The 26,990-nt window shown below is 35.4% G+C and overlaps 1 protein-coding gene across 2 annotated transcripts in view; it reads right to left on the bottom strand.

The window, feature by feature from the left end:
- Positions 1-26,990, bottom strand: part of Il1rapl1 (interleukin 1 receptor accessory protein like 1) — a 1,210,730-nt gene that overhangs the window by 1,179,895 nt on the left and 3,845 nt on the right. The window contains exon 2 of one of the 2 annotated variants that reach the window (XM_033760431.1): positions 13,104-13,190. The exons of the other annotated variant lie outside the window; for it this stretch is intronic. The gene's annotated coding sequence lies outside the window, so the exon portion shown is untranslated. The remainder of the gene's footprint in view (positions 1-13,103; positions 13,191-26,990) is intronic. 2 annotated transcript variants of the gene reach the window in all.

Raw genomic sequence — 26,990 nt, 5'->3', positions numbered from 1 at the left:
TTTTTTTTTTTTTTGGTTGGTGGTGGTACTGGGAATCAAACCCAGGACCTCACGTGTGCTAGGCAAGTGCTCTCCTTCTGAGCTACATCTCCAGCCAGGAACTATTATTCTTGTTAGGAAAGACTAATAAACAAACAATAAAATATCAATTAAGAAAAAATACTTTCAAGACAGTAAGTATGATATACCATCGTGAGAGACTAGACACTCTAGTCTAATAGGGGATGCTTCTCTAAGAAAATGACACTGGAGGACACCTTTTATTTCAAGGCACAGTGAGTATGATGAGCAGGGAAGAGGTAGACAGGTGGGTCAACTAGAGCAAAAGTTCAAACAAAGTGGATTGAAGTCTCTTTGACTGGAAATTAATGAACAAGGATGTCAATGACAGGATGATAAGAAATAAAGAGAGAGCATTCCAGACACAATCATGCAAAATCAAAAGGTAAATAACGTTTTCAATTCTATGAATCTAAATATGTTCAGACTCTTAACAAATGATGAAGAGGTCTTGTGAAAAAGGAAGCCTTTTACATTGTTGATGGGAATGGAAACTAATACAACCATTATGGAAAAGAGTGTGGAGATTCTTCAAAAAACTAAATTAGAAATTCCATTCAACCCAGCTATTCCCCTTCTAGGTGTCTTCCTGAAAGATTTGGAAACATCATCGTACAGTGATACATGCATACCCATGTTTATAGGAGCAAAATTCCCCATAACTAAATTTTGGAAGTGGCTTACATCTTCATCATCAGATGAATGGAGAAAGAAAGTGTGGTGCAGTATTGATATACAGCAGAGTACTACTCTTTTGTGAAGAAGGATAAATTTAAGTCATTTGTATAACAATACATCTCAAAATGATAATGCTACGTGAAATAAATCAGACTCACAAGCTTAAGTAATACATGGTATCCTTTATGAGAAACCCAAAATACAAATATAGAGTGAAATAAAAGATAGATAATAGGAAAGAGTTAGGTAATCGGATTTTTAGCAAAGGGAAAGGGACCACGCATTGGAGGGGGTAAGTGGGCAGAGGTTAGGAAGGGGATGAAAAAAGAACTGGGATGTGTTATGTACATGTACCAACTCGACACATGGAATGTAATCATTATGTACTGCAAACATGCATGCATAAAAAATAAATACTGAAAAATTTAAAGCCAAGAAAATCTAAAAATAAATACACATAATTATTTTCAGACACTTTTAGTATAGAAATTACCTCTTGGTTTTCTTTCTTTCTGTGTTACATCAGAAAAAAATGAAATGAAAAATTTGTCCTCACCTCTACTTGGAGCATTGAAAGAGTAAGCTCTCTCTATCTCAACAGAAAGAAACGGCTTTGGGTTTAATGATCGATCCATCAAACATGGAAGATTTGAAGGAAGAGAAAAAATAACTTGGAAAAACACAAATGCCAATGGGCTTGAGGCACACACAGCTCATCAGCTTCCTATTCCACCTCATGCCTCCCCTAGAGATGAAAAAGATAGACTTTGACATAGAGAGATTGGGGCAAGGTATAAAACCAGAGATGTGGACTTATTTGGGGGGGAAGAATCAAGAAGTCCAAAAACAAAGGCTGTCTGGAGACTATAATAAGGAATGAGAGGTGTTCCCAATTAACATGGTGTCATGAAATAGAAAATAAATTCCATTTTATCATACATAAAAATGCAATGTATTTCTGGAAAACATTAGTTTATGAACTTAGATTCATTTGTGTAAAAACACATAAGCAAATTCAAATTTAGTGTATCTTGTTGGATATCTAAAGTAGTATTTGTCAAAGGTCAGTTGATGTAAGAACTATAGAAAATAGTGTCCATGGTCAAATGCATCTACAAAACACTGTTAAAATTCAGTAGTGTTTCATTTTTTAACTGCAAGACTTCTTAGAGCCTTTAGTTATGCTTAGAACCATTGTGAATATCCATGGTTACATAGAGTGCTCATTTTCCAAAGTTCTATGATCGAGGAAATTTTTTCTTGTTTCCAAGAACATTTCACAGAACTAATATTCCAAGGGAAACACATTGCTAAAGAAGTTTGAAAGTATAATATACCATTTACTGAAACGTGAAAAGACTTAGGGAGTAGAGGTTTAAACAATAAATTCATTGTAATGGAGATTCTGGTAACTTCTTATAAGAACACTTAAAAATGTTAAACCTTATTTAGCTCAACATGGTAGCTCTTATTGTATATTATGTATCAATTATATGAAGAAAAGCAAGGCTATCCAATCAGAATTATTCCATAAATATTATGTGACTTTCACAGGCATCAATATTTATATGGCACAACTCAGTTACATGTGTTTATAGTTAGATTTACCAACTGTCTTTTATTCTAACCTCTTAAAGGGGGTAAGAATTGACATTATACATCATGTTCCCTATCTATCACCATCATTTTTAGACATTTAAAAATGTACAAAATAATATAAAGGATAAGACAGCCATATGGTAAAGATTAATTTAAATAAGTTCCATTGCATAATAAAATCTGATAAATAAAACTTTGATTTCAGTGAGTACAGTAACATTAACTATTGAGTGTCTGATGTGTAAATCAAGATCTACAAATAGATTTGAAAGCTTCTTTGGGTAGATCCTGGTCACATACCATAGGAAATAGCCTTTCCGGGTAACTTGAAGCTTTGTGGGGCTTCCGTGTGAGGAAAAGATGGTGTAGCCAGCAGCATTAAATAATTGCTGGATTCGTGACTCCACATTCCAAGTACCTTCCCCTTCATGACACAGTATTATCTCAAACTATCTTAAAAAATATAAGTACCTCTTCTTCCTCTGTTGTAGTCTATCACGGAGGATTTTAGAGGCTCAATGTGGAATTTGGCTTCCAAATATGAAATTAAAAGCTACTTTATAATTCCTGGATCTCCATTAAAAATAATCTACAACACATCTACACAATTATGTCGCCCTAGTAATTTGTATAAGTAAATTCTGGAGGAAAATCATGTTTGCAGAAACTATACTATTGAAATGTCTCAAGGAGATAAGTTCAATCATACACTAGAAAAGAGAGATGTGAAAAAAGAGACCTATTTTAAGAGTATTTGGCAAGGAGTGCTCCCAAAATGGAGATGTCAAAAACAAGGAGACTGATATACCACTTTTTAATCTGATATATTTTAAGTAGTCTTTAAAGAGGACACAATTGTTGAATGGGATGAAAAATGCTAGTGATCCAGAGATGTGTACAGAGAACTTATGAGCATCACTCTAAACTGCCTTCCCATCTGGAGAATGTTGGTAAAGTATATTTTAAAATTGTCAAGAACTGAACTGAAGCTAAGTCTTTCCCTGTCTCCTTCCCATGAAAATTACTTGAATCTATATTAACATGTGAAATTTCAAAATATTAGACCATTTCTATAGCTTTTCTAAATAAAGCACAAGAAAAGCTGTGCCTACTAGCCAGTTATATTTCCTGAGTTTACAATGATAATAAAAATCCATACTTGGCTAATCTATGACTATAAAATAGATGAATCCATTCAGCAAGTTTATTGACAACAAGGTCTCCTATTTATTGAGCACTGTCTAGGAGCCAGCCTCTGCTTGAGGTCTTTACCTTTATTTAAGCTCTTTGAATTATCAAAGCAAATTTTGATAGTACTTTTATTATCCTTTTAACGATAAGATCATACTAGTGATCTATAGAAAGAAATTTCAGGAATAAAAATAGTAACAGTTATCATATAATGCTTCATTCAATAAAATTTAGAAAGCAACATAGGTAATAGTATGTTGAACAGTAGGGACTTATCAATGATAGTCCCTTGCTCCGAAGGAATTTATAATCTAATTTAAGGAATACCAAATAGATGGAAAGTGGCAGTATGGGGCTTACGACCAAATCTCCATAGGATTTCATAAAAGCAAACTAGAGATGAATCTGTCGGTACAACACCAAGGAGGTCAAACTTTCTGTCCAGCCATTTTATATATTTTTTTCTTTTTCTTATATTCTCTGCTTCTTTCCAATGGCTCATCCTCCAGCATTATTACCCTTTTTACATTTTTATTCCCTAAATGTTTAAAACATTATTAAAAGTTTTGAAGTTCTTTTATGTATCTCTTGAGATCCCTTGGAGAGGAAGGCAATGCAAATTTCAAGTCAAAGAAAGAAAGAAATTTGTGAAGTTTCACAGTTTTTGAACACTTCCTTATAACTGATGCAGTTCCATATTCTTTAGCTCCTTTTGCACTCTTTAATTGCCTTCCATTGTGTGCTTAGTCATCAGTATCTTTTTATAATGCAATTGTTAAATTAGTTTACATTGAAATCCATTCCAATTACAGTTAATACTGTTCTAAAGGGATGAATAACGCATAAGGAGGATGTCTGTGAATAGAAAAATGCCTTTACCACAAATAGAAATGGTGACGATTTCAAAAGAAAATTCTAGGAAATGACAAATCAACAAGGTTGCTTGGATCTGTCCAGACAACCAGGAGCAAATCCTCTGCAAATAGCTACAGGAAAGTGAAAGTGGTGAGAAGTGCTCAACACAGCGTGTGCAAAGTCCACCTTGTTAGACGCCACTAGTTTCACTTTATGAAAACATGGTAAGACTAGCAGACGTCAGGAAAACTGCAAATAGAACCCATCGCAGTCCTCAGTGATTCTGATGCTTCCATCTGACGTGCTGATTAACCCTCTTCTCCAACTGCACCTGCGAATCTTTCAAATTCTCTGAGGGTGATTGTGGGAAGGAATGCACTCTGGGGCTCCACTTCTGTAAAGATCTAAATCGGTAAAGGACTATGGATAAATACTGCCTTAAGTAGAAATACTATTAGTACTATGGCTTTATTGGAGATAATTTAGGTATAATATTGTGTGAAAGGTGGTGAAATAAAGGACTTGGCTGCGCTTCCCCCAGTCAAGTTGCTGTCACCAAGTGTTGCTGTTGTACAACTCTCCTTTCTGCATTTAATTCAGTATATCTGGGTATGGTATGATTACTGGGTGTGATTATTTTATCATATTGGCAGTGTTTCCAGTGTAGAAGGTGTCTTACATCCCACAGACATGAATGCAGCCTCAGATTTCAGAAGGCTGTCATTAAAGTTGAATCTAGAGGTGACCACTACACACACAGCCTCTGACCTTCAAGCTTGCATGGCCTTTGAGGGCTGGATGAGCTGTTGGCTTCACGGGGAAACTCAGCAGGGCGAGGACCTGTTTATGGCTTTTATCATCCTTTTGAGAACTTGGAAGCATGTTTATTATTTATAGGGATGTGTTTAAAAATTGTTCCTATTCTTATCTTTTATTAATAAACTTTAACAAATTAATGCACATGCTTAAATACACACTGGAGTAATGGTTTTTTAAATGAATACATCATTTGACAATCAGTTCTGAAGAAAAAATTATGAAACTATGATTAAAATATTGCTAGTATCTAACATTTATCGACTATTTGCTCTAACAGTATACTGTATGACTCTCTTTACATGTATGATTTCTTATATTCTTATCAACTGTATGAGTACCTTATTTCTTTTAGGTGAGAAAATAGAGTTTATGTGAAGTGACTAAAATCACAGAGCTAAGATGAAAAAGCAAACAATTAGCTTTCCGTCCCTCACCATTAACCACTACTAGTATTGCAATATAGCTGGTGGGGGACAACATTACAAACACTAACGAATCTTACTTCAGATTTACCACTATTACTTATCACTGCTTAATTTATTACTATCTTAAACCCTAATGCATATCACATGTGGATCATGCGTGACCCGTTATAGCCAGCATTTTGTATTTCATCTTCTATTTTTCAGTATTATTATAGAACTCATACTGGACAGGATTCAGAAAAATTATATTTTGAAACCCCATATTGTAATCAGAGGCACAAAAACATTAATGTCAATTAGTAGTATTGTAATAAAAAGAACATATCACTTTAACTTCTGTTTGAAAGGGTCTCATCAACATTTAAATTACATTTTACTGAAGTATCTGCTAAAAGTAGGAGTTGTGTATGTGTGTATATATTCTCCACAAAAAAATAAAAATTAGTATACATAGAACTGTGCAGTATTTCTAACCTCCACATTTTTCCATTTGGTCAAATCTCAGAGCACTTTCTGGTGAAGCTGATTTCAAAAGCATTTGATATTCCTTTAAAGTAAGTATTTCCATCTAAGAAAACAAAAACAAGCACAAAAGCTTACAGTCTCTCTAAGACCCTAACGGTATGGTGTGTTCTTCCCATTCATTTCCAGTGCAATTATTTCAAATAAGTGTGCTTGTAGATGAACTTGTGCCCCAGCAGTTGAAGTCCTGCCTTTGCTATTTCTGTGATCAAAGGAAAAAGGAAAGGTGAGAATGACCAGGAGAAAGCATGAGTAGCATGCATTAGTAGCAGCTCAAAGTTTCAGAGCTAAAGAAAATTTCTGAGGACCTAATGCTTCTGTAATGTTCTGTGCCAGCCTATATTTAACTTGTGTTGAAAAGCCCATGTTCTCTCAGAGTTAAAATTAATCTGTCTCCATGGTGAGTTCCAACGAAACTGGCTGGTTAGCTCAGCAAATTAGAGCATGGCAATGATAAAATCAGATAAGGTCCTCTTGGACCTTTTTCCTCTTGGCCGGAGGTGACCCGCCAACGCCAGCCTCACATGCTAGCGATCCACAGACCTTGACCGAACTGGGTGAGAGAAAGTGGATGAGTCACAAGACAGTCACCTTCTCTGACAATTAAGTCAGGTATCTCTCACAGGACATGGCTCTCCACTGCAGAGTTCCCGTCCATCAAGAGAAAAACACATTTTAAACTACTGGTTTTCAAAGTGAGTTGTAAAGATTACCTTTATTCAAATTTCTACAGGTCGCTTTGCAAATGCAGTTTCCCAGACCCAAACAGAACTTCTGAATCAGAGTTCTTCGCTATTTCACAGAGGGATCAACATCTTAACAATGTTTTCACCAATTTCTCAGAAACCACTGGTCTAGTATGCGCCCTGCTTCCCATTGGTGAATAGATGTAAGTAATGTTGCTGATGATCAAATCTAATGTAAAGAACAAGCAACACAAAGTCCAACGTCATGAGAAATAATTTCTAATTTCAGCTCTGTCACAAATGAACTATGTCATTTTATTTAAGTCTCATATTAAAATAAAAGCACCCAGAACCATTATCTAGAATTGGCATTGGTTCTAAACTTGCTGCTGTTTCTTCATCCTCTTCTTTCCCAAATCCCTCTCTAACACTTTTAAAAAACAAAACAGATTCCTATTATTTGGCATTCTTTAAACAATTAAGAATCAAACATCTAGACTAGAACAGCCCTGCTCCTCTCAACTGACAGGTAGTAGTTTGTAGAGACATACCGAGATGTTGTTGGCATTGAAACAGCATCCGTGTTTCCAGATTCTAAATAATATATGTTTAAATTTCTCCCTCAAGGAAGAGAAAATTTTCCAGACACAACCCAAGAGTATGCCTCAAAGATAAAATGAGATCATATGTATTTTAATGGGTATAAAGTACTCTTATTTTCTAGGCACTCTCTATTAGTGTTTAAATCTTTTTCATCTCTATGACTGTGTTTATTATGCTTTTTTTTTTCTTCCTGGAAAAACCTCTTGGTCACTTGTATGCAAGAAAAATAGCATAACTATTTAGGACTAGCCAAAAGCCTGTAATATTTCCCTTGCCCACTTCCCAATTAAACAGGACTCCTTAGCAGTATCACCCTTAGACACAGAAAGAGATCCTTCGGCTACCCCTTCCTTTACAGTGATCTGTTCTTGCTATGAACCTGCCCATGGGGTAAAGAGTCCAGGGCAGTAGTGGCAAACCTTTTAGAGTTTTCAATTATATAAACAGCCCGCTACAGCGTGTGTGCCATAGTTTTGCAACCAGTGGTCTAGGGGAACTAAGGAGGTGTGTACACCCAAAGTCAATGTCTTCTAGCTTTCAGAACATCTAGCACCTCAAAACCTAAAATGTCCTTCCCAAGAGGCTGACCCGCTGTTAGGGACTTCATGGGCTTCTTCCCTTAATTGACTTTCTAATGCCATACACCACAGTGTTGGTTTTTACGCTCTTACCCTCAAAGGAAGATCAAGGAGTGTTTGAGAAGTAAGTATGGATAATACATATGGAAATTGAATATGAGTAGGATGTGTTTGGGACCCCTGATACTGTAGGAGAGAGCCAAGAGTGAAAAGAGCAGAGTAGTGAGCCATGGTTAGAAGGCTTCTTTTTGTTTCCTTGTTCTAATGCCACAAATTTTAGAATTAAGTTTACTTCTTAAATTCTCTTCATAAAGATTTTTCTTATAGTCAGAGATTTGGGGCCCTGTAATACATACAAGTTCTATAGTAATGCCTCAGCTCTGCTGTCATACCATAAAAGTAGTCACAGGCGATTCTTAGACGAACAGGTATGGCTGCATTCTAATAAAACTTTATCTAAAATACAAGGGGCAGGCTGCTTTAGGGACATCGGTAGGTCTTTGCTGGGACATTATCTGTTTCACGTCCCTGGCTCTTAGCACATTTCATTTCATATGCTCAGTCACCTGTTCCTTTCTTTCACTTTTTAAGAGAAGTTGGCTACATAGACGACTTTAATAGCTTAAAAAAGGAGAAACAAACTGTATAATGTACATGTACCCACTCTGTAAGATGAATGTAAAGATCATACACTGAAAGCATGTACTAATAAGAGAAAAAAAAGAAAGGAAAAAAATAAAGATCATAAAGTATCCACCCATAAATGGAATCAAAACTCTGGGATATCCCTGTGGTTTGACAAAGAGTCCTAAAACCGCATTTAGCCCAAAGCCACATTTCACATTTAAAGTAGACTTAGGAAGCTCTAAGGCTGGAGGTAGCATGGAATGTTCACTTGTAAATTCGCTAATGATATATAAATGTGTGTCATAGTTTAGTCTTAAAATACTCATGCTCCATCTTAATAACATTTTAGTTAATAATTAATACTGTATACAATCAATAACTGCTTATTATATGTATACTTTGGAAATACACAAGTAGGAGTTAGCCTTGCCTTTAAAAATCTGTATTTTTTTAAGTCAATTGTAAACGCCTTCTGGGGGGTGTATGCTTCTTTGTACCTCTGGTGCCTAATATCTGCTCACATATACTAGACATGCAATGAATAATGATTTTATTAGCACTCTCTTGGAGAGTTAGGTGAAAAAGAAACCTGGTTGAAATTCAGCTGATTCCCAAGTCCTTGCTAACTTTACTTCCTCGGCAGCTAAAATTTCCAAACTTTAGCAGAATGATTTACTCTTTGAAGTACTAAATTTAAAAAGTTTTGGTGAGGGCTATCAACCGCTAATTACCTCGTAACTCAAGGATGCTGCCACCAGCATCAGTAACAACGTGCACTGACATGTAGCAGTGATGAGGGAAGTGGTTTACATTGCAGTAGGACATGTGCTCCCACCTATCATGGTATAGAGCTACTCAAAGTATCTATGCATCATGCCCATCAACTGATGCTTTTCTTTCTCTTGGGATTGAACCCAAGGCCCTCACACTGAACTACATCCCCAGCCCTTCTTCTACTTTGCATTTTAAGATGGGATCTCATTAAGTTGCCCAAAACGAGTTTGAATTGGAAATCCTCTGTGTCAGCCTCCCGTGAGTGTTGGAATTGCAGATGTATACCACCACACCCAGTATGGCACTACTTTTTACAGAACTCACTTTGCCTTCACATCCTTGCTACTCAAAAACGAGATCCTTAAACCATAAATATAGGCATAATGGTGTCACTCAGGAGCTTATTAGTAATGCAGAATCTCAACTGTACTCCATACCTAATGGACCAAAATCTCTTGCTCACCCATGTGCAATTCAAATTTGAAAAACACTGAACTATAAGACTATACCATTCAGTTCTTTATCCCTGAGGCAAACTGAGCAATACATGCTACAAGGGTAAACCACTTTCAAGTGGCATCAGATTCTTGCTAAAACAGCACTTGAGGTTAAGAACATTAGTGTTCTTTCATCTAGAACTAGAAATAATGCAATAATATTCATTACTACCAATGCATTCTACATGTATAATCTCGTCTTTTACTAGAAATCACTGACAAAGTCAATTCTGCATGGATTTATTTCCATGCCTTAGTCCTTATTGGCACTGGGAAGCATTCACCTTCACTGCTGACTGTGGCAGCGTGCCCAGGTTCACCACTCAAATGCCTATAGTAATATAGGATCACCATCAACAAGATGATGGAATCTGGCCACTCTCCCAGCCTTTTGTCACAAAGTTCCTTGGATGGGTGAGGCACAGGAGGAGAATGGGTAACAATGGGATGCCCCAGCAGCCTGATATACAGAAACTGAGAAAATGAAGTCAAGTAGTGAAAAATCCCAGACAGGGTAGAAAACAATTTTGAACACTGTAAGCAAGCCAAGCACTGTTGGGAAAAATCCTGTCAGTGGGGAATGTACAAGAACCAAGAATTTGCTGGCAGAACATAAAAGTGACTGGCAGAGCTACAAACAGCTTCCAACTCTGCACATTGAGTTGGCTCCCACAACTGTATGTTGTGTAAAATCCACAAGTAAAGATCTGTTCATTCAGTCAATCAACTATTCATTGAGACCTGTGATGACAAGCAAATATGAATAAATGGTATATTGGGCCTTATGAAACTTTCAATCTAACATGAGACAAAAACAAGGAAATGAAATAAGTACATTGAAATGGGTGCTTTAACAAGGATATGTATTTTGACCATTGGGGTCAGGGGTATGTAATTAGAATGAGTGTTGTCTAATATGCTCTAACAGAGAAGATAGGGAAAGTTTATAAGATGAGTTGTTTGAGATGGGTATTGAAGGATGAGTAAGAGTTTGCCAAATAGAAATCAGTAGGAACCAATATTTGAGAATCTATATGTGGGTGTGTGGAGAAGAATATGCATATTGAGAAGTCATTTTGACAAGAGTGAGAAAAGTAGCTGAAAAAGAATTATCAATTCAAATTCACAAAGAGAGAGAGAGAGGAAGGAAGGAAGAAAGAAAGAAAGAAAGAAAGGAAGGAAGGAAGGAAGGAAGGAAGGAAGGAAGGAAGGAAGGAAGGAAGGAAGGAAGAAAGAAAAGAAAGAAAGAAAGAAAGAAAGAAAGAAAGAAAGAAAGAAAGAAAGAAAGAAAGACATTTCATGCTGACCCTCTTACAGTTAATACTCAAGTACGAAGGAGTTATAGCGTGATTTTAAACCAAAGAATAACCAAATAAGGTATAAAGTCAAAGACTGATAAAGATCATTTTATCTAGTTTACAATAGTTTTCAGTAGTGTAACCTCTGGGTCAAAAAACAACACCAATAATAACAACAGTGATCTTGGGGACTTTTTGTAGAGCTTGGAGAGTTAGGAACTCTAAAAGGAAAATGTGTAATCAAATACGCCTCTCAAAGGGATATTGGATATTCCTGTATTCAAGCAGCTACTTTGTGCTGGCCACTCAATAGCTTTTTTTGAAGCAATAATAAAGGAAGCCTTGTTCATCATTGCAGCTGGCTGGATCTGTCCAAGTTACAATTTCCCCAAACTCATTCACTACATTTTTTCCCTTTTTCTACATTAAGGGCTACTGCAATTTGCATTTTATATTAGATTCAAATTTTCAAATTAAAATATGTCACTTATTTAAAATATTCACATCTTTAATGTCAGTCTGAATTTAGTACTATATATTACATGTAACTTTTATTTCATTTTTTAGAGAACAGGGGAAATCATCATTTATAGAAGTTGCATTGAGTTAAGTATCTTTTTTCAAAATCACTTAGCATTTTCTCTACTTTCCTCATTAAAATGCATATCGAAATTATGTCCATTTTGGTCCTTTTAAATTTTGGTCTTAATACTTGCCAATAAAATAAAAGTAAAATGTTCTTCTCAAATGTTTTCTCTATCTGAAATCATTGAATCCTTTAATTGTCCTAGTATTTTGAATTTTGGAATGATACCTACAAAATAATACATGTAATTTGACTATCGGGATTCTTGCAGCAAAAGTTATCATTCAGCTGTAGCTACCCAATACTCACATTTTGATTGTAGCATTGTTGTAATAGAGTGGGTCATGAACATCAGTGACTACTCAGTCTCTGAAGAGTAAGGTAAGTGATAAAGATTAAGGTAAAGCATTTTCCCTAGTACAGAGAAGACAGAAAATGAGAATATAATGGCATCCATTTAAAATTCATTGTAATACAAATATCACACTAAGTGAAGTGGTGTTTCAAGAATAACCACATAAAATTCTTTATATTTTGAATGACTTATCATTTCCAGTGGCCTTGCCATACAGAAAATATTCTCTAAATGTAGTGGTGCTTTCAGTGCATATACAGCATCACTGGTTGTTACCAGCTCTGTATTTAAAAATATAAAAGAACTGGATTTCAAATCAAAAATGAAAATGCACTCAGTTGGCAGCTAAATTGCTCATATGACTACGCTTACCACAGCTATCCACAATTTAAAGCCAGTGAACCTAAGGGCATTGCATCTGTAGTCAAAGCAATGTACGCGAGGCCCTAAAGCTGTGTGCTATGATCTGCACAGTAGGAAAGCTAAGTCTTGACAGATTCATAACATCTCGTGTTTGTGTACATCCATAGGCAGCCAAGCCTATGTCATGCCCTCAGAAGAGAGACCTTCTCTACCAAGTAACAAAAGCAAATGTGGGGAGATCAAAACTCCTGCTAACAAATCTGTGCAAGAATCCAAAGCTCCTATGGAATTCTCTTTAGATATCATCAGTTTCTGTACAGATGGACGCTGCTATGTGCGTGGTGAACATAGCTATTAAATATTACTCACTCCCAGGATTTTAATAGAAGGATCACTATCTATATGAACATGGCTTTTTTCTCAACCCACTAGAGATTCTTGAACCCACCCACTAGTAACTATTCTGAAATAGTCAAACTCCATCCACCCACAACTAGCAGAGGAGTAACAAAGTGAAGTAGGCATGAGTGGCAATAAAAATGCTAGCAAAAAGTGGTTCTTTCTAAAATAGTTAGAAGAAAACTTACAACATTTAGATCTAAGGCAGCATCCAGGCAATTAGGTGAAGCATTCCATTCTCTTTGCCTCTCATTCTTCCATTTGGCACTTTTATTCTGGTGATAGAAAAATTAATGCACTTTAGCAGGAAGAGGTGAATACCTGAACATTTCAAGCTTGGAAAGAGGAAATGAAATTGTCTGATGAACACCCAATGGAATGAAAGAGCAAGAAAAATTAGGAATAGATTTATTCACAAACTGCCTTTACAGTGAATTCTAGAATCAACATCTTGAAAACATTTTAGTAAAAGATATGGATGGATATGTAAACTTCTACATCTACAATTGAAGAGTTGACGGACATGTTGTTATTACACACTGTACCCAATGCTTGGCATAAAGTAAAACGCGGGTAAATTCTCTGGAAAATACTAAACTGTATGAATGAAACAGAGGAATGAATGTATTTGATCAAAATAAGCAACTGATGACTGGGCAAGAGAAAAAACAAGAAGATCCATTCAATGTTCACAAATAATTCTCTTTGTTTTGACTGACAAAAAGCTTTTAGTTATAACTGTTTTTCAATGTTTTGCCAAATAAGGATGTAAAAAGAAAGTATTTATTTTCTATTCAATCCCACGTATTAAAGCTGTATTTGTGATATTCATATAACTTCATAACAATGATTTTTATTTTTTCTATTTATAAAATCTGGAAAGAGCAAAAAATAAAACTAATAAGTGTTTTGAACATTCTCAACTGTCACTGCCATCAACAAAGAAAATTGGTTATTTATTAAAATGCACTGTGAGAATACCATTTTTCAGCTATTTAATTCATAGAGACTTCTCAGTAATTTTATAAATCATCTTGTGGTGAAATCTTGAAAATGATCCATATTAGAGAATACTTACTACCAACTTTTTTAAATTATATGAAGTTTAATTGGTTTAAATTAATAAAACAATGGCAATTTATTTCCGTGACATGTGAGCTATCAATTATTGATGAATGTTTGTATAATTTTGTATTTACTTAGATCAACCTAATAAAATACAGACATGTATATCAACAGTAGATACCCTAATGGTATTAGAGAACTTTAATTTAGAAGAAAGTGTCCATGCTGCAATACTTCAGTTCTGGTGTATAGCACGTGGGATAACTGTCATGAGACACTTAACATCCACCACTTATTAAGTCATTAATTTTTCTGGTCCTGTCATAAAATCATTTAGCATTATCTTATTTAAAATCTTCTCAGGGGCCGGTGATTTGGCTCAGTGGTTCCGCTGCCTGCCTCACAAGCACAAGGACCCAAGTTCAATCACCAATACCAAAAAATAAATAAATAAATACATAATGAAATCTTCTCAAAAGTGTCATTAAGAAGAATAATTATTATCTCCATTTTCTAACTATGTATTCATTCCATAATATTTACAAAATTCACTTGCAAGACAAAAATGATGGAGATAAATTAGCTTGAGCATTCTGAGGAAATAATGCTTCAGACAATTAGAATAGCCATTGCAAAGGCCCTAAGTTAGTAATTTACCTATAATGTTGAAAGAATAGCAAGTTGCGGCTGGCAAGAAAAGAGAAAGTGAGAAAAGTCTGGATAAACAGGAGAAATGAAATCCAAGAAGAAACATAGGCCAACATCTGTAGGCCATTGTAAGAATTTTGTTTTCTTTCCAAGTCACATCATAAACCTTCACAAGAGAGGGCCATTATTTGATTGCCATTTTCAATGGACAACTAGCACTGCTGTATTGGGAGTAGACAGTTGAGGACAATGGCAGAGGGAGGGAGTCACTTCAGAGTTCACTCCAACAATTTAAGGAAGAGACAATGGCGCTCCCAACAAATAGGTTAGCAATAGATGTAGGGAACAGTTTTTAAATTCTGGATGAGTGCAAAAAAAATTCTGGATGAGTGCAGGGCCTGGTGACATTGGATTTGCCATGAGAGAGTATGAAAGAAATGATGGATGATTTTCTGTTTTATTTCTAAAAAAAGAATAAAATTAATATCAGTTAAGGTGGGAAAACTGAATCAAGTAGACATAGGAAGGAAAAGAGAATTTCTATTTAGGACAAAACATGACAAAGGTTAAGGGAGAGGTAATATCAAATGATCCATTCAATCCCTGTGTTTGGAGATCAGCAAAGAGACCAAGTTGAGAAAAGGAGGTGAAATCTCAGGGATGAGAGTGAACAGAAAAGACAACCAAGAGCAGAACTGGGGATATTGCAATATGAAAAGCAGAGAAGAAAAAGACCAGTAAAGCAGACTTTAAAAAGTAAGCAACGAAATATAAATTAAACCAAGTTACTGTGCTAGCTTAAGTGAAGGAAATGTACCAAGGAGAAATAATGTACAAATGGTGCTCATAGGTCAGGTAAAATGAGGGTGGAATATTGAGCATGGTGTAGAGTGACGATACCAAAGAATGTTCTCAGCTGTGATATTTTAACAAATGTCAAAAGAGAAAGAAAAGGATTAGCATGTAGCTATCATTTGCCAAGCATTGCACTCTATATGCTTTACAAATATTACTTCATTTCTCCCCAATAATTCTGAAGTTAGACATTCTTTTCTCATTGGATATCTGGAAACCAAAATTTTAACGCATTAATCAACCTGTCCAGGATGACACAGTCAGTAAACATCAACATAGAAGGTGAAATTCAAACTTGCCTCAATCCAGATGTAAATTCTAGTATACCATGATGTCTTCTGCAATTAGGAGAGGGTGTATTAATACTATAAAGGTGATAAAATTGAAATCAATTACTTTATAGCTTCTTCTTAATGGATACTTATGTATAGTCAAAAAACCTGTAGGGAATAAAAGCTAAGAAGCTGAAAACCATGAGGAGTTTTATTATCTTGTAATTTATCAAAATAGCATACCACTTAACTTCAGGCTCCAGTCTATTTCTGTTCAGCTAACTTTGAAAAAAAGTCAGATTAATGATCCTCAAACATTGTTTTCTGAATTATTGACATAATCATAGATTCTAAGCCCTCAATCTGACATTCCATAAAATTTTATCAACTGACCTGTCAATTAGCGTATATGTTGGGCCTGTGTATAACTCATGGAAGAATGGAAAAACATTTCTTTCACTATCAAATAGCGTTGCATTATAAACAAAGCCTTTAAAATACAAGTGTCATATATGTATCAAGATGGATTTGGTATATTGATTAATCAAACACCTTTTTTTCTCACTGTCTTGCTGAGACCAAGAGTCTTTTGGGAGATTTCTTACTCTCCTCCCTCTCTTCCTCTTTTCAACAATATTGAGCTGTACTCTGGGCAGGCACTCTCCTAGACATGAAAGAGAGAAGTGGAGAGTTGTGTAAGTGGAAGACATAAATATGTCACAGGCAAAATCCACATACATAACATCATTTCCAGGAACCACAGTCTTCAAGCTCATTATATTCAATGGTCAGTGTCCTGCTCTATACAGTTATTTTTAATAGAATATTTTAGTATCGAGCTTTTAATAATGTCACCTATGGAAACAATCACAATAATAGTAGTAAGGACTATGACACTGAAATTACAACTCAGTACCTTTTGTGCCTTACCCTAACTCATCCAACACTTCAATAGTCTCAAAGTAAAATTAGAGCTGGTCTCATAGAAATAAGTTTTCTAACAAACTGTCATAGATGTAAAACAATTTCCAGTCCTTTTCACATGCTCAAAAAGTCAACGTGTGTGTATGAAAATACACACTTCAGATGCTTCAATTCTTTTTTGGAGGGATAAGAACTTAATTATAATAGCTAAGCCTTGTTAACCTCTGTGCCTTAAACAATGATTCAGTGAAGTCAAACTCAATTCTCAATTTTCTTATTATTTAAAATGAGACTTTATCATATGTATTTTTATACTTATCTGATCATAAACAGCATTAACATTAAAACTAATAAGACTGGGCTACTGTAATTTCCAAAGCTAATAAAGATGGTGTTTAGAGCTACTAGAAGTTGAAACTTTGAATCCAGGAAATTGGTAGTCCAAGGAATATGCTTAGAGAATAACCCACACGCCGTTTTTTTATTGTAATCTTAAGAAATTAAAGTTAATTTTAACTTTGGAAACAGGAAATAATTCTTTTTTTAACTTGCAAATGTTGATGAGGTTTAAATAACTTCTGATGCACAGTCTGTTCCAATAGTCATCACTCATCTCCCGTACCACCTACATAAATCTTTTGAGTAGAAAAGTTAAAATAACACGACTTACCTACTATAAGGGATATAGCACTATGTGTCAGAACAAAACCCCATTATCTCAAGACTATGGGAACAAAAAGAAAAATGTACAGCACACAAGCAATGTGATGCAATCAGTAAAAACAGAAAAATGTTTAGCCTAGAAAATGAGGTGTATATATAATGAATAGAAAGCCTTATAGGCTTGATAATTTGTATTTTAAAACACAAAACATATAGATCCATAAATGCAAGGGAAGTTTTATAATGGAAAAACAGTATTGCCTTCATGGAATCACTGGTCTTTTAGAAATACCAGTTTTTTTTTTTTTATTTCAAAGGTGCCAAAACCACAGGAAAAAACGGACCAAATGTTTTAGAGCAAGTGTAGTGTTGGTAGCGAGGACTATCTTTACGGGGAAAGTTTTTTGAATATTTAGGAGCATATACCCTCTGTTGCTCTAGAAGTAAACTATTCCTTGTAGCTTGGTACCTGCATTAAATGTGGAATCAGTAGAAAATCTGGGATAATTTGTTGAACTGAAATGAGTTGACCTTCTAATCAAATGTCAGATCAGCTGAGGGGAAAAGCAGTCAGAGTGGTTGTTTATTAAAGTGACATTAGTTCATGGATAATTATTAGAGTTGTTATGGAAAATTGTCATCTATCTGAAAAGGCGTTTACTGAGCTCATTCCTATTCAAAGTTTCTATGATTTAATGAATGGTTGCCCATTTAGAAGCTACTTTTAAAAATTATTGGCAAAATTATGTTCAGTGTATTCAACCTGATTGAATGTCTTCACAGAAAAAAAATATAATGTATTCCTATCACTTCACTAGGGCTGAAGAAAGCATTTTAAAATCAAAGTAATAGCACTTCCCTTGGATTAAGGAAGGAAATTAATATTTCCATGTAGCATAAAAATGAAGTTTTATATGAAACTCTCGGTAAAAAACGAACTGTAGGATATCGGATTTCTATGATTTGAAACTCATCATATTTGAAACTAGTCTTCCCTCCTCCCACATAACCCAAACCTCAGCTGGGCAAATGTTAATGAAACACAGCTTTCACGGTCTGTTCTGTACTGGTAAATCTACATTCAACTCATTTCGCTACCACTCAGCTCATCAAGTCTGCACCTTCTGCCGACACATTCACTACCCCTCCGTACCCCGTACGACCCAAACAATTATCCCTCTGTCCTCAGATTTCATAAAACTTGGCCCACTTGCCTGTCCTACATTTCCTTGCCCTTTCCCTGCCTTCACCCCCAGGAAATCCCCTCCTTGACCTTGAATTCATGCACAACAAAAACTAAAGAAAAAGAGATCCTACATGAAGTCTCCATACGTGGATTTTCCACACCTACAAGTCTTCATTTGAAAGTCTAGGGCACATAGCAGAGCCTAATTAGGTATGTGTGACCTGTTAAATTATAACAGGACCAATTATTATATCGATTTGACTACATTCCTTGCTCAAACAATCACATTCTGTGAAATAAACTATGTACAGCAAATTCCTGTAATCAGTAATATTTAGTTTCTCTGCCCTATTAAATAAATGTTCAAGAGTATATCTTCCCTCAGCAATTTCTTACAGCATTACTGTGACACAACTCAGGACAGAGGAATGCCATGAATTTATCAGGGCTTCCAAATACCTTCCATTCCTTCGCCTCTTCAGACCTATATAACCATGCTGTAGAGATGATAACTCACAGTGGAATCCAGGAATTGTCCTCACCTGCAAAGAACTGTCTTGCCCAAAGTTGCACTCCTGCCCTTGACTGCCTGATGTGGAAATAGAAACCACTAACTCCTGAGTCCCCAGGTATAACCACATTGCAGTCAGTTTCTCCCTCGGCCTCAGAAACCTCTATATCTTTCATATGCAATTCTTCACTCCAGTATCTGTTTCCAGAAAAATTAATTCAACATATTTGTCTTCTTCCCCGATCCAGAAGCTTTAGAAGGAAAAAAAAGAACAGCCTGGAATATCTCCAGCCTGCATTAAGCAATATCCCTAAAACAGTGAGTCCTCAAATGTCTTGGGCATTCACGTGAAGGAATTACTCAATTAAAATACATATATTTGAAAGAGCAAGTCTGACCATGTAATGTATTGAATGAGAGTAGTTACCAAGGTGGCACCAGAAATTCAAAATGGGAGAGGCTTAAGCCTGTGTGTTGAGATGAGAAAGGAAGTCCAATTTGATAACTGAAACTGAATTGGCTGGGCATTTTGGAAAATATTGAGAAACATCAAATATCCATTATAAAGTATGCTAGGGCCAAGGATTTAGCTCAGTGCTTTAGCTGCCTGCCTCGCAAGTTCAAGGTCCCGAGTTCGATCCCCAGTACCAAAACAAACAAACAAACAAACACCATTATAAAGTATGCTAGAAGGAGAAGGGATACAGACAGAGACTGTGAGAGTTCTGCCAAACTCTTCCAAGAACCACTTTGGTGGTGCCACTGATCTCAAAATATTTTGAAGTATAAATCCCTATGTTCTGGTTCCAATATGGAATCATAACATCGCCAAGCCTAAGGGAATGAGTTTTGAAAACAGCTATACTATGGGATTTGGTTTTGTTGTTTTTTTTGTTTGTTTGTTTGCTTTTGTAAATCAAAATGAAGAGGCACTATTGATGAAGATGATATATTTAGTTTGTACCTAAGTAAATTGCATTCTTTTTCACTTTCTTATCAATGTTTGGCCATATTCTATCATATTAGAACTTCAATATGGAATAATTTCAGACTATGACAGGAACAGTATTTATTGATTTTTTCTACTTATTAGAAGTAAAGATAAAAGTATTTGATAAAGGAAAGAATTTGAATTAATCTAACCTGAGAATGTTGTATTACTAGAATGTTCTATTTCTCATTTTCATCTACAATTCAAAATTGTTATAATTATTGGCAGTTAGCAAGATTTCACACTTGCTAGGAATAAATCCTACTATCTTATTAATAAATGCATATTATACTACAAAGTAATATTCTCCCTCCACATGATCTCAGCATAAAATTATTTTGGAATTTTTATTTTCCTCTTGTCATTATATTATATAAATTCTTTCCTTTTTTATTTTTTCCCCTATTGCTTTCTTCAATTTCCCCTTCTTTCCAAATAGATTGCCACTTTATGGTCACTTTGCTATTGCTATGACTGTAAAGAAATTGTTTAAACATTCTCAAGTGTATTCATCAAAGACTTACACTTAAACCATGACATTTTTGTTAGGGTGTGGGACAACTTACTAACACCAATAAGCAAAGATCATTTGAATGGCTGGGTCCCATTACAACATATTACCACTGGCTTTCTTTCTTTTCCTTAAACTATTTTTTGTACTCTTGCCTCTGAATTTATCTATCACTGAAAGTAATGTCTTAGAAAGAAGGAAAGAAAAAAGAAGGAAATAAGATAGCCAATGATGACTGCTTGAGGAATAGGTTTCAACATGAAGAAAATCACAGTGCAGGTGACACTTGCGAGTTCTTGGGAACCTCACAAAATTAGGAATCAAAGGTACTCAGGAAATACAGACTCTCAATTCACTTCCCTTCTTCCTAAAGCTTAAATCTGAGTAGGTTGTAAAATGCTGTTTTTCATATGTCGGCTTAATCTCATTCCATTGGACCCTGCTTGCCAGATCTGGAGTCTTGGAACTCTAGCCTTATCTTCCTATTCCCCACAACACATATCCCATCCTCTGGGAAAATTAGAATATTGGCTGTTCCCTAACCATGCTTTATTTGGTACTGTTTACAATATGTTTGCTTTGGTTCTGCACTTTACTTAGAATATTGTATCTTTTCCAAAAAAATGCTAGGTTCAAAATCCAACATAAAGCCTGCCTCCTTTAGCAAACCTCTCCTATTCCCTGTGTGTGCTTGTTCTGACTTCTGTACTATATTTGACACCTCTTATAAGTATGCATGCTAAACTATCTTGAATTGTAGTTCTATGTGATTTTATTATCCATACTTTGTCTAAACTCTTTTAGCACCCAAGCATGTGGCAATCCCTCATTTCTGCAACCGCTGCCTTCTGCACAGGGGGAGCTCTTAATAACTATGGTGGATGTGAAAGGACAGGAATGAAGGAAAGAAGTAAGGGAGGAAGAGGAAGGCAGGAAGAAAGGAAAGTCAGCCATTTTCCCCTCAGTCCATTTGTAGGCTATAACTACCTAATATCAGTCCTCTTTCCTTTATTACTCGATTTTCCTTTATTAATTTCCTAAATCAGAACCTTTTGCCTCAACTTACAAGGCAGAATGTATTTTGAAGAATGCAGATGTAAGACTTGTCTGCGCTCTGGAAATGCTAAGCATTTGTTCGTGTACCAATTTACTGATGACCTACTATGTGCTTTGTACAATGCTGGGTGGGCCCCGAAAATACAAGACAGGCACTTGCCCCCTGGAGCTAAACTAAACCATTCACTCATTTGAGAAGTGCTCTCTCACTGACTTGAGCAGCTTACTCTGTGACTGTGTTATTAAAGGCCCTGTAGGAGAATCCCGACAAGGAAAAGCAGCAGTCCAAAACCCCCAGAGACCCCTTGAATGCATTTATTCTGCACACTGTGGAGCTGGGTGCCTCTTGAGTACCATTCAGTAGTTCTGTCATGGTGAGAACAATTAGGGGCTTTAACAGGGGTATTCAAAAACCAAACAGTGAGAGCCAACGGATTCGTTTGTTACATTCAAATTTTCTCTCTTGGCCACATGAAGCGTTGTTTACACAAAATACCCGATACCATTCGAAGCCTCTCTGTTTCCCATTTTTACTGCTGTGTTTATCTCCCCTGGCTGTGTCTGTTCTGAAATAAAGTTGGCGGAGAGGCTGGAAGCATCATACTATTCATAGCCAGTGTTATTTCTCCATACAGGTACGTGAGCAGCTGCTTACCCAGGAAGTCTGGAGTGCACTGCAAGTTCCAAACTGAATGAAAGTATGTCCTTCACAACCTTCTCTTCACCTTATCATCTAAAATGCAGCCCACTGAAGCTGTTTTTCTGAGGCAGAATAAAAAGCTAATGGCATTTTTTTAGCAAATATTTCTGTTAGAATACAAAGGAGTAAAGCCTGTTATACCAAAACGTCCCCTTTAGTACATTAGTATATTAGCATATTTGACAAATTTGTGTGCACAATTTGACCAAATGTGTGCATGTATTTGTATACACATTAGTGCAGTCACAAAAATGTGAGGTTACACACACGTGCACACACATGTATACATACATTCACATGTCAACTATATCCTTAAGTAGCTTTGTGATTATTGTTTAGCAAATCTGACAAAATATAGTCTTTATTTTTTTCCAAAATTGGTTTACTGTTATCTGTGTAAGCAGAGCGATCCCATTGATGAAGAATTCCATCTCTTCACAGTGGGATCAAATGAGACTAAAATATGTTAGTGCAGGCCCTTGGAAACAAGAAAACAGCATGCAACATTAAGGCAATGATGACCATCATAAATGGCAGGGATTTCCAGAGTAGAATGCTAAGGAAATCCAGTAGAGAGTAGGAGTTCAAAGAGCAATTCCCTGTAGGGGCATTAGAGACAGGGGTGGTCCAAAACTAGTAGGAAAAGGATGGTATGGAAAAAGCATGGAGGTCCGTCAGTGAGCTATTTTCCTAATTCTACCTTGTATCATATCTCCAGAAATGGAATAAGATTAAGAATGAAACAACATGCATAAAGAAAAATATAAACTCACGTATTATGAATGAGGCAATCATATAAGAGATCACAAGTCAATAAAGAGAACTGGAGGCCAAGTGGTGAGATGTGCTAACATTAGCCCCAGCAAGAGCAATTATTTTTCTTATACTACACTATGAAAAAAAAAAGAGTCTATGGCATGCCAGGACATTCTGTTATGCATTTAAAATACCCAACCGAATGCCAAGGGTGTAGTTCAGTGGTAGAGTGCATGCTTAGCCTATATGCAGCCCTGAATTCAATGCTCATTGCTAAGTAAATAAATAACCCCGGTGAGGATTTGTATCATATCAGGAAACCAGACTCATGCATTTTAGGAGAGCCACGAGACTGTTAAGTTCTTAGAAACTTCATTTGTGTGGTTCACAGTCTGTCTGTTGTCTAAAGTGAGATGATGAGGCATCCTTGATTCCTCTCCTATACATAATTCCATTAGATTTTTATGAAGCTACCTCAGTTATGATGGTTATATTTATAATGACTCGGTTTTACTTTGGTTGCAAAAAAACAATATTTATTTTTATTAATAAGCTATTATTTTAATATGAAATGGCTTCAAATTATAACCCCTGAATCCTAAAATCTGGATGGATGCTTACCTGTGTTGGAACTTTAAATGTCTGTTCCTAATAAATTTACATTCCAAATTTATCCACATCCAAATCCCACTCCTTTGAATCACAAACAATTCAATACAAACTTACTTTTCATTTTCTGTGTAAAATAAATCTGATTCATGTTCGTGTGCAATGTTAAGTATTCTGGCACAAGACATATAGTATACTTTTATTTAGTGTGGTTGCAGTAGTTATCCCTAAGGAGTCTAGAAGCTATACACATACATACTAAACTTTGTAGGTAGAATAAAGAATGCATTTCAAAGAATATATTTGCACCCTGAAGTAACTACATACAATTTCATTTGAGAAGAATTCACATTTTCATAATTGTTCTTATTATTCAGTTTTTATTCAGTTTTGTAATAAATTGTTACTAAAAGTAGAAATATAATTAAATGGATTTTCAAATTTTTAAAATAACTCCTATTTTAATTGAAATTTAAATACCAGAAAAATGATGAAGATCACTATATTAAGTCACAAACATTGATAGGGAAAGAATTTATCAATTAACTCACTTCAATCAAGAAATGAGAAAATAATCACTATGAATAATTTTGGGTATTCAAACACTGATTTATTATAATTCACATGAAGTGTAAGATACATAATTATGTGATCAAAATCCAAAGTCCATTTCATTTTGTCAGTGAAGCTAAACTCCACAAACAATATCTTGATTTAATATTACAAAGTATAATCTAATTTTATGTTTAATTTATGTTCTTAGACCTGTTGCTCTCGTAGGAGCAATATCCTTTGCAGAGCTTGTCATGAAAAAAGATTACTTTTAAATGAAAACAGGAAAAGTACGTTTTCAGAAATAAACTATTGACTTGCTTTGCTCTATCCACAGTTCACTGCTTGGCAATTGCAGATTGTGTGATAGGAAAGCAACACCAGCCCTCTTGGTCATCCTTTCTCTGTAGCTAAAATCCTTGGGATTCTTAGACTTTTGGCACCTGAATATTACTTCTACACAAGAGGACCAAAAAAAGCATACCAATTAAGGATTTTCCATTGTAGGACAATGTTGAGGTTAAGCAGCAAGGGTATGTCCACTGAGCCATGTGGTTGGCCTATAATGAAATGCTATGTGCGGTGTGAGATACTCCAGGGTGGCATTCTCTGGGTAAAAATTAAAAGCATATTTGTAAGGTGATTAGCTGAATTTGTCAAATAAACAAGCCAGTCTACATTCCTATTATATTCTTTTCTAAATCTGCTAGAACAAATCTAAAGTGTTTCTATAAGACATAAAGCATATGCATTTATAAATACCAGAAATTAAGAAAAGATTTGCCATTTATAGGCATCAATAGAGTCTGATAAACATGCATGATCAAATTCATGTGAAACAAAGAAATTCTGAGAATCCTTCACATAAAAAGCAAGACATTGGGAAGTTAAGAAGACGTGATTGCTCTATAACATAAAAGTTCTTTAATTTAGGTCCATGTACATTTATTTCTTTGTTTTTCACAGGGCTGATTTTTCACTTTCCAACTCCCCCTTATCCAAAATATAAAATGTTACATTCAGCTTATGTATCCAGTCACTTAAAGACATATGCAGAAGGTCATATCACTATTCTTTTCTCATATATGTAAATACATTTATATAAAATACCTGAACCTTAAAGAATTGCAGCTTTAGTAATAACGCATGGGGGATTGCCTCCCCCTAAAGAACATTAGTAATTATTGCAACTAGAAAATTCTAAATAGAACTGGTATCTTTATGTTGTCACTTCCTCTCTCATACTGTACTTGGTATTCAGATCCATTATATATTTGCTAATGAAATGATAGCTGAGAGTAGCTTTGTAATCAACTGACTCAATTCAAGTGGAAGCATCATGTTTATTTGTACACATCTGCGCATTCTTGGTACCGAAAACAGTCCCCTCAGTACTCAGGGCCAGTTAAAAATGCAATGTTCTTAAAACACTGTCACATAGAAAAGTCTTAGTTGCCACTCTTTAAATGTTTTTCCAACGCAACTATTTTTTAATTACTTGAGACAACTGTAGTCCCATAAGTATTCCCGAGAGACAAAACTGAGAAGTAAAAGTCACCACAGCAATACCTACCAGCTAACTGTACTTGGTACTAGATGTGTCTATAAAGATTTGCAGTTAGTGCATGCAAAAAGCTCTGCTAAATTCATAAGACTTGAGGAAATCCTTAATAATAATAATTTCCTATACTTCTAAGGTACAACATGGTGGTAAGCACTTAGTCAAACATCATGCCCTTTCTTTAAAGAAACATGGAACACTTCTTTTTTATTTGATTCTCTGGAACTTAGATGTCAAGTGCAGTGTCAGAGGTCACAAGGATAGCAACTGACAGAGCCCGAAGTACAACTCAGGCCCTCTGCCTCAGCCCAGCTTTCTACAGAGCCTTGATATCTCAGAGAGCTGGATTCCTTCCACCTTGAGATTCCTGATAAGACTAATGTAAATAGAATTGGAATTTAATAATAAAAATGCTGACATGATAAATGTCCTATAGCTGCCCAAAAGGTGCCATTATAATTATGTTTTAGAACTTTAGCATCACCGAAAAACTTGCTTCTTTGAAACCTTCCTCAACAGCACTTCTTTGGTTGCCACAAATTCTAAAATAGTCTGATTTATAAAAACATGGGATTTATCCAACACCAAAGATCATATCTGCTGTAAGACGAAGTATGTGGCAAATACTTCCATTTGTAACAGGCTAAAAAAGATTTTTAAGCATAATTCTTCAATTAATCTTTAAAGTTCAGTTGTTCCTAAAATTGTTTTCTCTATTACTAATTCAAAAACAACACCAACTCGTTCATACACATTGCAAAGATAATAAAAACTCCATTTAAAATGTTTCCAGTTATAGGTATACTGTGATTACTTATCTGCTAAATCTCCTGACTTTGCTGAAGCAACTGGTTAGGAAGCAAAATTATTAGCTTCCATATTGCTAAATGCTATTTCTTCCTATTTCTCAAATATTTTGTCATCTAATTGTATGACTTGAGCTGACAAAAATAGCAATAAAATAAAAGCCTGTTATATCTCATGTTATTCATTGTCTTCATGTTTGAATGTTTACCTATTAAGCAAAGCTTTTTATTATCCATTTGTAGGATACTTAGAAAAATGCCATAACCTGTCTTGCGTGGTTACATAATCCCTTTCCTAAAGAAAGTAACAGGTTATAAGGAGCCATAAAATGATAAAATGATTGAAACTATCTTAATGTGAGCATATGAAGCTTTCAAGTGAAAGGATATATATATATATATTATATAT

This window comes from Fukomys damarensis, unplaced genomic scaffold (genome assembly GCF_012274545.1).
Source record: "Fukomys damarensis isolate Sample0158 unplaced genomic scaffold, DMR_v1.0_HiC HiC_scaffold_39, whole genome shotgun sequence".
Taxonomy (NCBI): Eukaryota; Metazoa; Chordata; class Mammalia; order Rodentia; family Bathyergidae; genus Fukomys; species Fukomys damarensis.
The sequence above is the reverse complement of the archived record's forward strand: the minus strand, read 5'-3'. Positions and strand labels throughout refer to the sequence as shown.